This window comes from Mastacembelus armatus, unplaced genomic scaffold, assembly GCF_900324485.2.
Source record: "Mastacembelus armatus unplaced genomic scaffold, fMasArm1.2, whole genome shotgun sequence".
In the NCBI taxonomy this organism is placed as follows: domain Eukaryota; kingdom Metazoa; phylum Chordata; class Actinopteri; order Synbranchiformes; family Mastacembelidae; genus Mastacembelus; species Mastacembelus armatus.
The window spans coordinates 175,816-191,038 of NW_022872919.1; the positions used below are offsets into that span (position 1 = coordinate 175,816).

The window sequence follows — 15,223 nt, forward strand, 5'->3', positions numbered from 1 at the left end:
GATTTTATGTTCAGCACAATCAGAGGAGGGAGACACAAAACTCATCTACGCATCTCACGTCTAGTCTATCAGTATACACACAGGAATTTCAATAAACACAGCATTGGTTTGGAGGAAGGCAGAAAAATCTCCAGTCAGACCTTTAACTCAAATAAAATGAAAAACAGGAGGTGAACATTTTTAAGACTTGAACAATTCAATCCAGCACTTAGGCCATCAAAGTGTCTGCTAAGATGCTATTTGAAATAGCGGGCTAGTCTTACAGATCAGCTACTACCAGGGCTGAGAGGAACAATGCTGCTCACCCGCTCTCCAGCTGGAGTGGAAAGTTGGCTCTGCTCACTAGCTCTCCTCTCTCCCCATGCACTGGCATGTACGAGGCAGACACTGGCAGAGCAGTCATGTCTTCATTCCACTGACATGAGCTGCAATCACTTTGCATTGTGGCTGCAAAACTGATTAGGCTGCGCTAGTTACGCACGAATCTGGATATTTTAGCATCAGTTATAAACTATTAAACCACACTCTCACTTTGAAACTGTTGGATGGAAATGTGCCCTATCCCTGAAACGATTTTCATAAGAGCTGCATTTGAATTAGAAGCAAATTAAGCATCTTTGATAAACTCACTGAGCACTGAAACGAAACAAATTAAGACTAAATGAAAGTCCTGCTTTGCTTCCCTGTTTGCTGTGTAACCAGTAGGCTGCATCCCAAAACCAATTCCTTCAGAAAATTAAGGTCTGAAAGCAGATGATGAAATCTTCTAGAAAGATATACACTCCAGAAAAATATGAGGTGGAGGGCTTCTAGACTGGCTCTCATCATGACCATGTGGCAAAAAAGAAGATTTACTGTAGTTGATCCAGTTCTCTGCTGAAACTGCAGGGAGACTATTTTTATGCCCTTCGTCATTTCTGACATACAGTATTTACCACACAGTCATTTTTATCAGATTTTACATAATCTGCCCTGCAGTTATTCACCAACCTTAAGTGAATATGAAAACAAATATATGACTTGCAGTATTATAGTATATTCTGCTGACTGGATCCAAACACAGATGCAATTAGAAAAAAAAAACAAAAAAAAAAAAAACGTACCACTTTATACTGTATGTGCTTAAAGCTTCATTCTAATCAAATTACCACCAACAAAACTGCACCAAACTGGTGATTTTAGGCATGGCTACCATAACCCTGTTTTATTTCTGTCCATCTCTGAACACACAGCAGATCACTGAAGGATAAACTGCAACAGCTCAGAGTAAAAACATTGTTTTAATAGTCTCTTCGTGATTTATTCTGCAGTAAGACATTTATTTTGGAATGAGGGAAATGTTTTCAGCAGCTGTCAAATTGATCACTTCACCCTCCCACTGATTTCTCAGAAGGAAGTATTCATTCAAAGCTGGCATGGGCAAAGCCACAAGCCCGTAAACAATGCACAACTAATCTATTAAAGGCGTAATCATGCTGATAGCAATCATCTTCTTGGCTTCGGGTGGGGTGGCACAAGTGTGCGAGCTCCAGATGGTGCAGAATCTGCTCCACCAGAGTCTTGACGAGACTCTGCGGATGCCAGGTATCAGGCCATCCTGCATGCTGGCTGACATGCCAGGACACAGGGCATCTTGTCTGAGAAGAAAAACCGTGGTCTCCCATTTTGTTATTTATTGCTGCTGATTTTAGATATATTTAAGTCAAAACACAAGAGGGAATTTTTTGCTATATGTTTCATAAAATTATCTCATAATCTGACATGGAGAGCAGAATTATTAAGGAGCTTTGGATATGTTCCTGACCTAACATTTAAGTTTAATTTAATTTTACTTTCTGTATATTGCTGTTGACCTCTGAGGGCTGATGAGCATATTAAAAAGGTCACGATGTCGAGCCAGTGATGCTGACAGTGTGATAGAGGAAAAGAGGAACTACCTCGGCCTATTATTGTCTGGAGACAAGGAGCCTTGATAAAAGGTGCAAGGTAGAAGAAACGTCTAAAAATTCACGTTGCCAGACTGGATCAGAAGACCACACCAACCCGCACACTGCCTTTACAAGTGCACACCTGAGCAGCGTAATGTCACTTCGCATCCCAGTGATGGGTGTGTGGCTGCCAGACGCACAGACAGAAGCATATGTTGCTGATATGGCTGTTTCAAATGTGCGAGGAGTCCAGGGTTACGCACCAACACCAGATGGTTTCTCTAAATCTGCAGCGAGCAAAAGGGGGAAAGAGGAAAAAACAAGTGCCCCTCTCCTGTGCCACCCATCAGCTTTAGGCCAAGGGTCCAAATGTTCCATTCTGGAAATAACTACTGGCTCATCCACAAGTTTAGGAAAGTGGCTAATGAAATAAAATAGACTGGACCTGTTAATACAACAGCGGAAATGGTTTAGTAACCTGAAGTTGAACTAAACTGTGACATTCTGCGTAACAAGAGCGTTTAAAGCATGTGACATTATTTACCGCATTAACCTGGCAGAGACATTCAACACCAGCTGCACAGTGTTTGCCATATTATTTCAGGAAAACTAGACTAAACTACTGAGTGAACACTGTTCACCCACATTTGCATTTAGAATTTACACACTGCGAGTTTCTCAGAGGGGTGAGAATACGTCTTGCCGTTTGCAATAATGCATTCTCAGAAGGTTTTCACCTGGTCGAGCCAATTTGGGCTGATTTAATTAAAGAGCACAGGAAGTTGTCTGAGGCAGCGACCAGGGAGTGACCGGCCTCCCTGTTATCTCCCAGCTTCTTAAGTCCTTTGCCACAGGGAAGGCTGCAGGCCCGTGAAGTGCAGAAGCTAAACGTTCATTGTTTGTCAAATAGATGTTTTTGTCTGTCTCAAGGAAAAATGTTCCTTTTATGCTAGAGATGCCTCCAAATGTAAAACTAACAAACTGTGTTTAAATGTTGTGATTTCCTACAGATGCAGCCAGACTTTGGCAGCGTATTAGACATAAAACTAAAATACCACATTAAAATAATTCAACTAAACTAATGTTTGACTCTACATATGTCAAACATTTATGCCACAAAGATCCAAAATCTACAAACAATAATTCAGTTAAAGAAAGAAAACATATATACCAAACCACATGTCCTGTCTGTGATGCAGCTTTGCCAGATAACAGTCACAAAGAAGTACCTGTAGCTCAGTTAACCCCCCATCCTCAAACCCAGGCCTGGAACCACCTGGTTAACAAGTCTGCTCTTGTGGCCAAAGAGGGAAAGTGAAATCATGTGTGTCTCTATTTGCCTTGTATTAAAAGATTGTTTTTCTGGCTAAGAACAACAGTGAACCAGCATCTCATTTTCATCTCTAACATGCATACTGTACAGTGCTCACACTACGTGGGCTTGGTTCACGTTAAAAGGTCAGTTTGTCCAAAAATACACAGAAAGCATTTCTCATCCGGGTTGTTTCAGTGTGGTCGACAAGGGGATAAATATCTGCCAGCCGCCTGCAACTGCATCTCATTTGTGGCTAAAAATATTTCTATCTGAAAATAGTTCAGTGTTTACACCTTGTTTTCACTGGCCAACTCTGAAAAGTGTTTATTGTGCTTTGATTAAATCTGAAATTCAACATGTAGCACTACAGATTTACACTGTGAGTTTTATAAGTAAAGTAGTTGAATTATAGCCCTGGAAGGTAGTTTATCACAGCAGTGCTAAAGTAAGTCAATGATCAAGCAGCTGCTACAGAAAACCTGAAGCATTCAGCTTCGTTCACCAAGGAATAATTGAATACCTTGTTTAAAAGCACCATGCACAGTCTCATTAGTCTTTCTTGTTACTGCTGCATCTTAAATAAACTGCAAAATGACCCAAACCTGAGCTAACTGCAGTCAATGGCACGAGTACACTGATCAAGCCTGGTTCTGATCCGCTGTGCACATATGAATGCACACATACAACACACACACACACACACACACACACACACACGCACACACACACACACACACGCACACACACACACACACACTGACCTGTGTGTCCTCTATAACATACAAATGAGTCTTTTCCCAGCATTCCCACAGGCCTGAGAGGAAAAGCTGAACACCAGTCGTCTTTGTTCATTGTGCCGTGCACACGAGAAGCTGGAGGTCTCAGTCTGTGTCCTGCAAGTTTCTAATGAAACATGTTGAGTGTGTTTGCGGTTTTATCTTCATGTACCTGTATTTTTCTGATAACTTGCAGTAGTGGGCAGCAGGTGGTGTTTTGGTTAGCAATGTTTTCTCATAGCAACAATGTCCTGGGTTCAAATCCCACTCAAATCAGGGGCCTTTCTCTGTGGAGTTTGCATGTTCTCCCTGTGCTTGTGTGGGTTTTCTCCAGGTCCTCTGGTTTCCTCCCACAGTCCAAAAACATGTATGTCAGGTTGATTGGTGACTCTAAATTGCCCATAGGAGTGAGTGTGAGTGTGTGAGGTTGTTTGTCTCTATGTGGCCCTGTGATGGACTGGGGACCTGTCCAGGCTGGACCCCTGCCTTTCACCCAGAGAGAGCTGGGATAGGCTCCAGCAGATCCCTGGGACCCTGGTTAGGAATAAGGGGGTCTAGATGATGGATGGGTGTGTAATAAATAAACACCAAGTAAATAACTTCCAATGTTTTAATAAAAAATAATATCATTTGTTTTGTATAGGAGGAAGACATCTTTATGATTGTTTTGCATCTGTTCGTGCCTCATTATATTTAGTTAGTGTCTCTGTGTGGTCACTTTAGAGTTGTTTTGTGTCATTTTGTAGTTGTCTTGCATGTCTTGATAGGTAGTTTGTGTTTCAGTAGTAGTTCTCACTTCCTCTTTTCCTTTTAGCCTCTTTCTGGTCATCATACTTGTTTTGTTTTGTTGTTTATAGTCATTCTTGTCACTTAGTAATTGTTCTGTGAGTTTATCTAGCTGTTACTAACATCCTTTTACCTCACACAGTATCAGCCCTGGTTGCAGATGTGATTTGGACTGAGCCTAAATAACTGTCACGTAAACAAATCAACAAAGTTAATCAATAATTTTCTTGACTGATAATATTGTTAAGAAGGTAAATACTGTATTTATCATTCATTCCAACTAAAGTAATGAGAATCAGAGCTCAGTCCGTTTCCTCTGAGATTTACATCTGGACTCCTCAGTCAGTCATTTATTCTTCAGGTTGCGTTTCCAGTAAAAGTGCTGCAGGAGTTTTGGGGCTTGCCTCTTTGCTGCTGATGTGTTGTGATCAGTGGTGCACAAGCACCGGTAATGGGGAACCTTTCAAATGTAAAATTAATTACCTGCAATCTGACAGCATCAGGGAAACTCAGCATGTATTTTATGCTTAGTTGGTACTCCCCTTTTCCACACTTGCATCAGCTCGAAGCATTTTGTGTGCGAGTGTGTGTCTGCAAGTGTGTGCATTGGTTGTTGAAATGTGGAGCGTGCTGGAGACACATTTGTTTGTAGAGGAGGACAGGATGCCACATGCCTGGTGTCTGTTTTGTCACACAGTATTTATCAGTTAAAAGGGAATTCGCCATCAAAAACCTGCTATTTAACTTGAGAAACCACAAACTCTCTTTCTTCTTTCCTGTTAGAAACAAAATCCATGACCACTGACGTCTTTCTGGACAGCATGTCACTAAGCTGCATATTCAGTGGTTTTATGTCGTCATTGACCTTGTGCCTTGTAGCGCTGACTCAAGCAGGTTCTGGGCTGTAATGAACACAAACAAAAAACAAGATGGTGTTTACAGCCAGAAGATAAACTAAACTAGAACTATTCTTTAATACCTTGTACCTGTTGGACGCCTGTGCTAGACATTGTACAGGTGGACATACCATCAGTTTGGTTGAAGGTGAACCAGCTGTTTTCCCTAAATCCTAATGTCTCACTGTTACACACCAGCTAAAACAACAAACAGTAACACAATCCTGGTTTGTATTAACACGTTTTAAAGCTGCACGAGGTCAAAAAGAAAAGAAAAACTGCATTAACCTTTATATATAAAGATCATTTCAAATAGTGCTACAGCCAAGGTACAAGTCTGATTCCTGGACAGCAGGAATCAGATTATTCTATAGAACAAGACAACTGAAGACGATTTTAGCTCTAAGCCCATGGGTAAAGACAAAGTTCAAATGTACTACAATGTAGTGTTGCATTAGAGTAGTAGGCAATATAGTAGTAGTAGATATTCTACCATATAGTAGTATAGTAGAACATAGTGAGTTTAATTTACAAACATAGTGTGTGCAGCAGTGGTGAAACCAAAACAAACGCTACGATATTTAGAACAATTCGCAAAATACAGTGGCTGTTTATTCAAACCCTGCAGTGAGCTCCAGTGTCTAAAGTGGAGTTTTTCATCTTAAAAATGCAAAAGGTGCATCAAATGACCAACATTTGCCTTGGTAATACACCAACATGGCAGAGTAAGACTTGATGAGGCCATCAGGTGCTGTGAGTCAGACTCGACACCCTGCTATCGATTACTTTCCCTGATTTAATCTCGCTGCTGTTTCCCTGTCCAGCTCCACTCAATCTCACCAGCAGTGAGAAACACTGACAGCTGTATCAACCTGCTGAATACACACTGGCAGCACGAAGGAGGAGGAAAAGGAAGAGTGGACAAAGAAAGTGTGTGATGAAAGAGAGATAAAGGCATAAATGTGGAGGGGCCAGCAAAATAAAGTCTGATCATTCCACTAAAATGTTACAGCAGTAATATGACAGTTACCTGGTAAATCTGTACTGTCTCTGAAAAACATCCATGTAAATGTCTGTGAAGCCAAAACGAGGCAGAAAACAACCAGTTTGAGAGGTGACCTTGTCCGCTCTGTGTGCTTGTCGGCCATTGACTCGGGCCAGGTGGGTCTGTCAGGCCGTCAGCGCTGAGTGGGTCAGAGAAACAACATTTGCTACTGTTCTGTTGCTTTAATAAGACTCATTAATATACTGCATGTGTCACCAGCAGCGTCTGACTGTGTCCCCTCTGGCCTGGGCCAGTTTTGGCATGACATGAACTAAGGACACATTCAGTGGATTTAGCCCATTTGTCTTATGTATTGAAGGCTGAGTGTCCACACCGCTCATATTCCTTATTCATCTGTGTGTGTGTGTGTGTGTGTGTGTGTGTGTGTGTGTGTGTGTGTGTGTGTGTGTGTGTGTGTACTCATATTTCTACCTTTGTGAGCATGATGGCATCCAACTGAGGACATTGAGGCAAAGTTAGGACTTCTGGCCAGTCCTCCTGTTTGAGAGCTAAGGTTAGGTTGGGGAGATGAGATGAGATGAGATGAGATGAGATGAGATGAGATGAGATGAGATGAGATGAGATGAGATGAGATGAGATGAGATGAGATGAGATGAGATGAGATGAGATGAGATGAGATGAGTCGAGTCTTGATCCCATAGTGGGGAAATTCAATTGTTACCGCAGCTACAGGACAACAATAAGGTGCAAAGAATGAAAAATAAAAAAGTGTCCAAAATGTGTGCAGAGATCAATCAATCAATTATCAATGCAGGGCAGATTGTAACTCTCAGTTTTATTGCCTTGTTGACTCATTTTAATATCCTCAGATGATAGATCTGATCTTGGTCAGGATGCTGCTGTCGATGCTCTAAGAACAAACAAGGCACTCTTACTACATGTTGTTTTCTGTTTTGTGGGGGGCAGTGTACTATTTTCTTTTTTACACAAATATTAAACTCATGAAGGCCTTTTTGTGTGGACTTGCTGGATATGCTCTATGGTTTTTAGGCTCACTCAGTTTCCATCAAAGGTTTAAAAGGACAGACTAACATTAGGGGAAACCTTCTTGTACAGACTTAGATGCGCTGACACTACACTCATGTCTAAATGCTAAACATGAGGCTATAGCCAATAGCTCAGCTGAGCATAAAGACTGATAAATAACATCAGCATACAAGCACCTCTACAGTTTAATCATGAGATGTTACCTAATAATGTGGACATCCATTAACTGAAACAATCGAGGCTAACCTGTAATAATTACAGACCGCACTGAGACGTCGAAGGAACATTTCACTTCTGAACAGATGATCCTTTAAAACAACTCAGCCAATTATGTGGTCAAACAGCAAAAAATGTTGCTAATGCCCTGGAGAAAACAAACAAAACAAAGCTCCCAAGGTGAACAATCCTACAACACCCAGGATGCATTGCACCCAGTGAATACCAATGTCCCATCCACTGTAGTTCAGTTTAATGCCAACTTCGTCTTGGCGAGAGATGAGCTGTAATGGACGAGAATTGGATTTTCTTTGTTCTAGATCATTGAGGAAGATTTTAGTCATCATGGTGTTCAGCTTGGAGTTCTACTGGGATTTCTGCTTTTCCAAGGAGCTCTGCATACAGGTCATACAGAGGAAAGCTGCCTATTATTCACTGATTGGTCTGTTCAGTGCACCTAAAATCCAGGCTATGGCACATTACGCATTACTCTTCAGTGCTACTTACGTTACTAGACTCAAAAGAAACTACTATTTCCAATAAGCCATTTTAAAATGTATTTTCTCACAACAGTGAATATCTCATTTGCTATGTTCAATGATTAGCTCCAAAGGAGGCGGTTTGGATTTTCTGCTGTATGCTGTGTGCTGCTGGAAGTAACTACAAATCTATAAAGGTTAAAGAAGGTTATTACTGGAGGTTGGCTGGTGCAAATCCCCAGAGTCTGCTGGAAAAAATGTGGGTGGAGAGGATGAATGAGCAACTCTCCTCACCTTCAACCACCGCTGTCAAGGTGGCCTTTAGCAAAGCACCAACTTCCAGATGGTCTGGTGGAACAGATCAGCAGCTGAAGCTGATGATTCACTAATGTTTAACACTTTAAAGTCCTATTAACTAAGACCTGGAGTCTCATTCTTGCATTTGTAAAATAATATATTAATGTACTGTTGCCTATAATGATTTTATTGTTGATTATCTCACTGCCAGATTCTTTTTGGGACTGAATAATAACATCTACCTAATTTTCTGCCTCACTGTCATAGCTAGTTTTGTGTCTTATCAATGCCATGGAGGAAAGCAAGACTGTACTGTAGCAGCTTGTGTTTGCTTATATTCTCACTCCTTTAGGTTTGTGAAGCATATGCCTGGTGTGCATGAGAAGCTAAAGGTTGCAAATGTAGTATTGAGATGAATACTGAACTTTCTACTGAATATAAATTTGAATTAGATAGAGTGTAGCTGCGAACAGCAGCCACTTGGTTCATACAGCTGCAGCTTATTGTCAATACTGAAGCTCAGTTTATTTGGTAAAGCTCACGTTTTAAACACCGAAGTAAAACGCTCAGTGGCGTAATAAACCAAACTCACTTAAGCTGTGAGCAGGTTCTGCTCCAGCTCTTCACGAATTCGTTGGTGTCTCACTGAAATGCAGCACAGTGGTTTTATAGTATCATAGCTGAGTTACGAAGCCTGGTTTTCAAGCTCACCTGCCGATGCAGTTTTTGTGTTGTTCCTTACAGGTTTAGTTCATTTTCAAACTTTCCACTTCAAATTGTCACGAAACAATTTTATGCACATCATCTGGGTGTGAAGCTAATAAAGTAGTGCCTGCACACTCACTCCCTAGCCAGGGATTATATTAATATTATGCAACGTTTCGATCCCACATGGATCTTCCCCAGGTCACTGTGTTACAACCAACCCGGCGGTCTCATTTACTCCACCTGTATAACCGATCCGTGCATCATCCAGTAACATCTGGGGCAGGTGCAGATACAGTAATTAATCATGGCTGCCCCTGTTGCCAGTTTCTGCACTAAGAGTAAAAATCAATAGTAAACACTGGACATCATGCTGTGATGTAGTATTTTGTCAGCATAATCCCTCCAAATTGTTTTAAAAAACATGATATAGCGAGAGATTTTATACAAAAAGATACTCTGACATGTCACATCAAAGTCCTTTCTTGATGTAAGCTACTCTATGTCCAATCACCAAATTAAAAAAAATCATATTATTATTATCATTGTTAGTACAATATTTTATTCTGATGGAAAATGAGGTTCCATGTTAAAAGGAAATTGCCAACCAAAGCCCCTCTGCCCTCCACGTTCGTGGTAACACCTGCCGTCCCCTCAATGCACCAACACACCAACACAAACACAACATGAAATGCACTAAAAGGGCCCTTCAACCTAAAAAAAACACTGAGCTAATAAACAAAAGCAGCTTGATGACTAGGGGGAGAGTGGGCGGCCATGAAAGTGCTGAACACAAACCCACGCCACCTTGGTCCTCCCAGCACTTTTCCTAGACAGGAAGATGGATGGGCCCAACTCTATTAATAACTACACTCCACTTACCATGGCGCCAAAACTGCTAACACTGCAACTGCCCCCTGATGCAACCACCTCCCACAATGTCGCCCACTTCTCTCCTGATAGGAACACACTGTGTTAGGCAACAACACAGTAAACCGGTGCTGGAAATCTCCAATCCATCCACCTATCTTCACCTTCGGCACAGGACGGTGAACGTGCAGGCTGCCGGAGGCTCGTGAAGGTGCCTCTGCATGAAGTAGTTTTGGTTTGTGTGACATGTTGACAAGTGTGTGTGCTATGACTTAGAGTGATAAGAAAACACAGGATGCTTTTTGGCATTTAGTGTAGTTGCATTGCAGATTGGTAGTCGCTATGAGAAGGCAGAGTTTGTGTGAAACCGGAGGCAGTAAAAGATAAAAAAAGATGAGATAGTGAGTGTGAAAAAAGAGTAAGAAACAGAGGGACAACTGTAGAAGCAGCAAGAAAAACCAGGAGCAACATAGAAACATGTAGAAAGGTGGTGAAAGAGAGAAAAAAGAGCCTATCTAAATGTGCAGCCACATCAATGAAGGAACACTATTGTTCCTAATGAGGTGTGACAGCCCAGTATAAACTGGAATATGAACTGAACCATGATTACAGAGGATTAGATAACAAGCACTATGCAGTGTGGTGAGAGAGCTTTTCAGGCCTGGCCTTGTTTCCTCTCTGTCTTTCTTTGTGTATACATACTGTACGTGCACACACATCTCTGTGTGTGTGTGTGTGTGTGTGTGTGTGTGTGTGTGTGTGTGTGTGTGTGTGTGTGTGTGTGTGAGAGGAGTGTGTAAGTGACTACTTTGCTGTCATGTGGAGTGAGGGCAGCACACTTTACAAGCGATAGCAGTAAGGTCAGCTCCACCTTCACAATGCTACAGGCTACGATATGCAAACATGGCTGACAATAGGTGCTTCATCATGCAGTGGCAGCTTGACACAGGAGCCTTCTCTGGTGATTAATCCCCTCCGCTTGCATCCCTGCTATGAAACACACCGCAACTTTACAGTAAAGACAAACCATGACGGCACAAAGCTCTGTTTGTTAAGCAAACAGTCTGAGTGTGTGAGTCTGAGGGGCAGAGGTACAGCACTCATCAACAAACTGATTACTTAAACAAGGTTAAACAAGATTGGATGTTCCACCATAAAAAAATGCAAGTTTACTTTGTATTTTTCAGTCACTTTCTTCTGGAATCAAAAGTTCTGCTGACAGCGAGACCTTCCCAAACTACCACTGAAAATAACTTCCACCCCTCATGCAGTGAAGCGTCACCATGCTGATGAAACACCTCTCCTGTGGTTGTCAGGAGAACATGCATCCCGTTCTACCAAAACATCACTACAGAGCATGCCTAAACATTTCCCATACACAGCTTTCCTCACAACACTCCTTCATTATCTCAGGAAGCCAATGAGCCAGCTAATACAGGCTGGGAGTAGAGCAGTGTGGTGGTGGAGAAATCCACTTTCCCAAGTCGAGTCAGTGGAGCAGCCAACAGACTCTTCTCTCCTACATATATTTTCATTTTGATGGCTGTGGATTGCCATCCCACTACCTCTGTCTTGCCTCCTCTCAACATCACTTCATCATTCCACACACCCATAAAAAAGCTTCATTTCCTCTGCCCCATTTCCCTAAGGGTGAGTTCAGCAATCAGTCTCTCCGCCAGTTCCTCTTGGCATTGTGGAAGTGAAAACAGGTATGGTCCTGATGGCGCGCATACCGTGCTTCATACTGTTATGACCCAACAAAGTCAACACTCAGGTAGCTGATGTGAAAGCGCTGATTGAAGAAAGCCGCCAGCTGCCGCGGGAGGCCGTCGTAAAACATGATGATGGTGCACGGGTGCGGTGCTCATGAATGAGGCTAATGGTTGCTGTCTGTTTGACGGGTAGATCGATACAGTAACGAGGAGACTGAGGCACAGGCGTAATCACCAAAAACCCACCGGTGCTGAAATCCACAGAACAAAACAGAATTAGGTCCTGGAGGACAGCAGGTTGACTGACACCTTCTCTCTGCATCTCACAGACTCTGATGACATGGCCTTAATGTCAGAAGACGCGTCTTCTCTTCGCCTTCCCGTCTCTTTCGGTGCTGAATCTCACTACTTGACTGTCTTGTATATTCTGTCTAAAAACCTAAAACATGATATTTCACCTCTATTATCCCAAACCAGGATGTACAGGAACATCCAAACAAAACATCTCAGTATAAGAGCCTGGCAATAGTGATTGATGTGAAGGATTAGTACAGCGTTTAAGGTACAGTGTAACTGTAACATGCACATTACTGTAGCTCATGCCTGGTGGATTTAAATAGAATTTCATTAAAGCTAAAAGAAAGAATGATGACTTTTATAACTCCCACTGGCAGCGTTTTTATAGGCAGACATTTTGCACTAATGACTTGAATATGAAATAGTGACCCCATCGCACTAAGCACAGTTTGAGTAAATTGAGCTCACTGGTAAAATAACCTTCACCACAGTGACCGGTAAATCTGTTTCATACAGCAAAGGTTCATATAGTCTTTCAGCCAAGGAGACCAGAAGGGGAAATTTAGTCTCCTGCCCTCAGACCCAGGCTCATTTGAACATATTGGTAGTCTCTGTTTTGTGATTACTCAACAACAGGCTGGTGACCCAGTTATTGGATAACTCATAGTTTAAGCAGCATTATAGGTATTTCACAGGTTGAGCTGCAACAGGAAATGCTGCAGGCATAATTCATCACCGTACGCAGCGTGTTTTCCCAACATCACCAGCCCAGAACAACGAACACATGGCGTCAAATCACAATCATGGAAAATTTCGACCTATTATGCACAGGGATGGGAATCCATGCTATCACCAAAACCCTGCGTGCAACAGGACACATGAGGCTCGTGCCGGCACCATCCACTGTTGACGGTGCGTCTGTGACTTCCATCTGTTTTCTGGCCAGGGCTGGACAACTGAAGGAAACCAACGGATTGAGACCTAATTTTGGTGTCAAACAGAGGACTTGGATGAGGTGCTGTGCATGGATATGGTAAGTGTGTGTGTGTGTGTGTGTGTGTGTGTGTGTGTGTGTGTGTGTGTGTGTGTGTGTGTGTGTGTGTGCGTGTGCGCGTGTTGGACCATGTACTACAGCTTCTGGTGTTTATGTGCATCCTAGTGAGAGCAAGTGCTAAGCGCCAGGTTCGTGTCACAGTTGCTGGACAGAACAAAACAGACTGACCAGGGAGCAGGTTCTGCGCAATGAAAAAAGCTGTTAAAATTGTGACCAATCAAAAGCACAGCTGTGGTGTGACCTTATAGCCGCAGGCCATAGCAGCCCTGCACACAATCATGTTGGAACCACATCTCAACACTTGTACAACACTATTTCTTGTTTATGATCAGTGTATTGTCTGTAGAAATGATCCTTACTACCATTTTCAATCACATAATATTATCTTCATAATGACATCGAACTTTACAGGAATCAGCTGATTAAGGACTAAAAGTTTCTCAACATGCATCTAAACAAATCCACACTCAGAGGAAAAATAAAAGCATGAACTATAAAAACCAAAGTGATTTCTAATCACACAAAGGAAACACTATCAAATTGATCATTGGGAAACTTAAGTGACTTCAAACTGTAGGCAGCACTATGTGAATGACTTTGGAGTAATAATACTTGGAAGTGTGTTGCCAGACGACTCCAAACAGCCTGATTTTGGTCAAACGTGAGATTTATAGTGAGACTTCAAAGAAATTAGGCGTGTGATAGTATCAGCTTCTGGTTAATATGCTGTAAAATGTCACTTACAATAAAGTCTGAAATGATGAATTGATCTCACTTAGCTTATGGACCTTGAACAACCCAGAGGTTGTCACTTAATGATAAATGGACATAATAGGGAACAACAGGGACAGCAAGTAAAGTCCTGTGCAAGGGAGACTTAAAACATGATGGAGGAAAATCATACTTACTATGTGGTGTTTGTGTACGGGTGAGAAACGGAAAAAACAAAGAGCGTGTGTGTGTGTGATCGGTGATAATGTTGGAAATAAACATGTGTGGGTCATGGTTCATAAACCCTACATGTCCTATAATGCAACTAACCATTGGCCTTTGTTAGATGCTCCTCACCAGGTAAAAGCCCATGTGAGGAGCAGAAGCCTTCTAGTGAAGCTCTGACCTCCGAGCACCAACAGAGATGATCCTGATATCAAAGATATTTTTCAGACTTCACTCCACAGACGACATAATTCAGTTCTTTTCACAGGAGAAACAGCACTAAAATCATTCTAGCACGCCTTAGAGCTAAACTATTCTAATACTTTTTGAATTGAAATATGCTCCAAACCATATCTTATACAGAGAGGTGCTGTCTGTGACCCAGACTCGTCAAACAGCCTGACAGCAGTGCAGATATACTCTGGTCTAAAGTGTTTCTAGCCAATCAGAGAAGGCCAAAGAGCTCATAGCTGTCACTCGCTAGGTGAATATTCGTCTGGTCTACAACTCCTCTTGTGCCAAGGCCTCAACAACTATGAATTAACTGCAGAGGAGGAGGAGCGAAGTAGTCTCATGTTAACATCAGCGTCATTTCCAGAACTTGCAGCTTTAAGTGTTTCTCCTAGTTAGACACACATCATCATAAGAGTTCTGACACCAACAAGCTGCATTTCCAGCACATTGCACAAACTTTATCTAGCTGCAAAAATGATTTTTGCTTTAGCCGATGTGACACCATGTATATGAAATGCATCAAATAAAAGGGGCACTGTGTGGCAGGCCTGATATTAGCAGAAACAGAAACTGAATTCTGCCCTGGAAGTTGCAGTTCTCCTACGCTTCCTATTTGCTCATGACTCCCTACGGTGACGGCTCCATGCTGACAATGCTACAGAAATAACC

General features: G+C 42.1%; 1 protein-coding gene across 1 annotated transcript in view; it reads right to left on the minus strand.

The window, feature by feature from the left end:
* The window catches only part of LOC113121312 (transmembrane protein 266-like), a 40,242-nt gene that overhangs the window by 13,928 nt on the left and 11,091 nt on the right, over positions 1–15,223 (minus strand). The window lies entirely within an intron of this gene.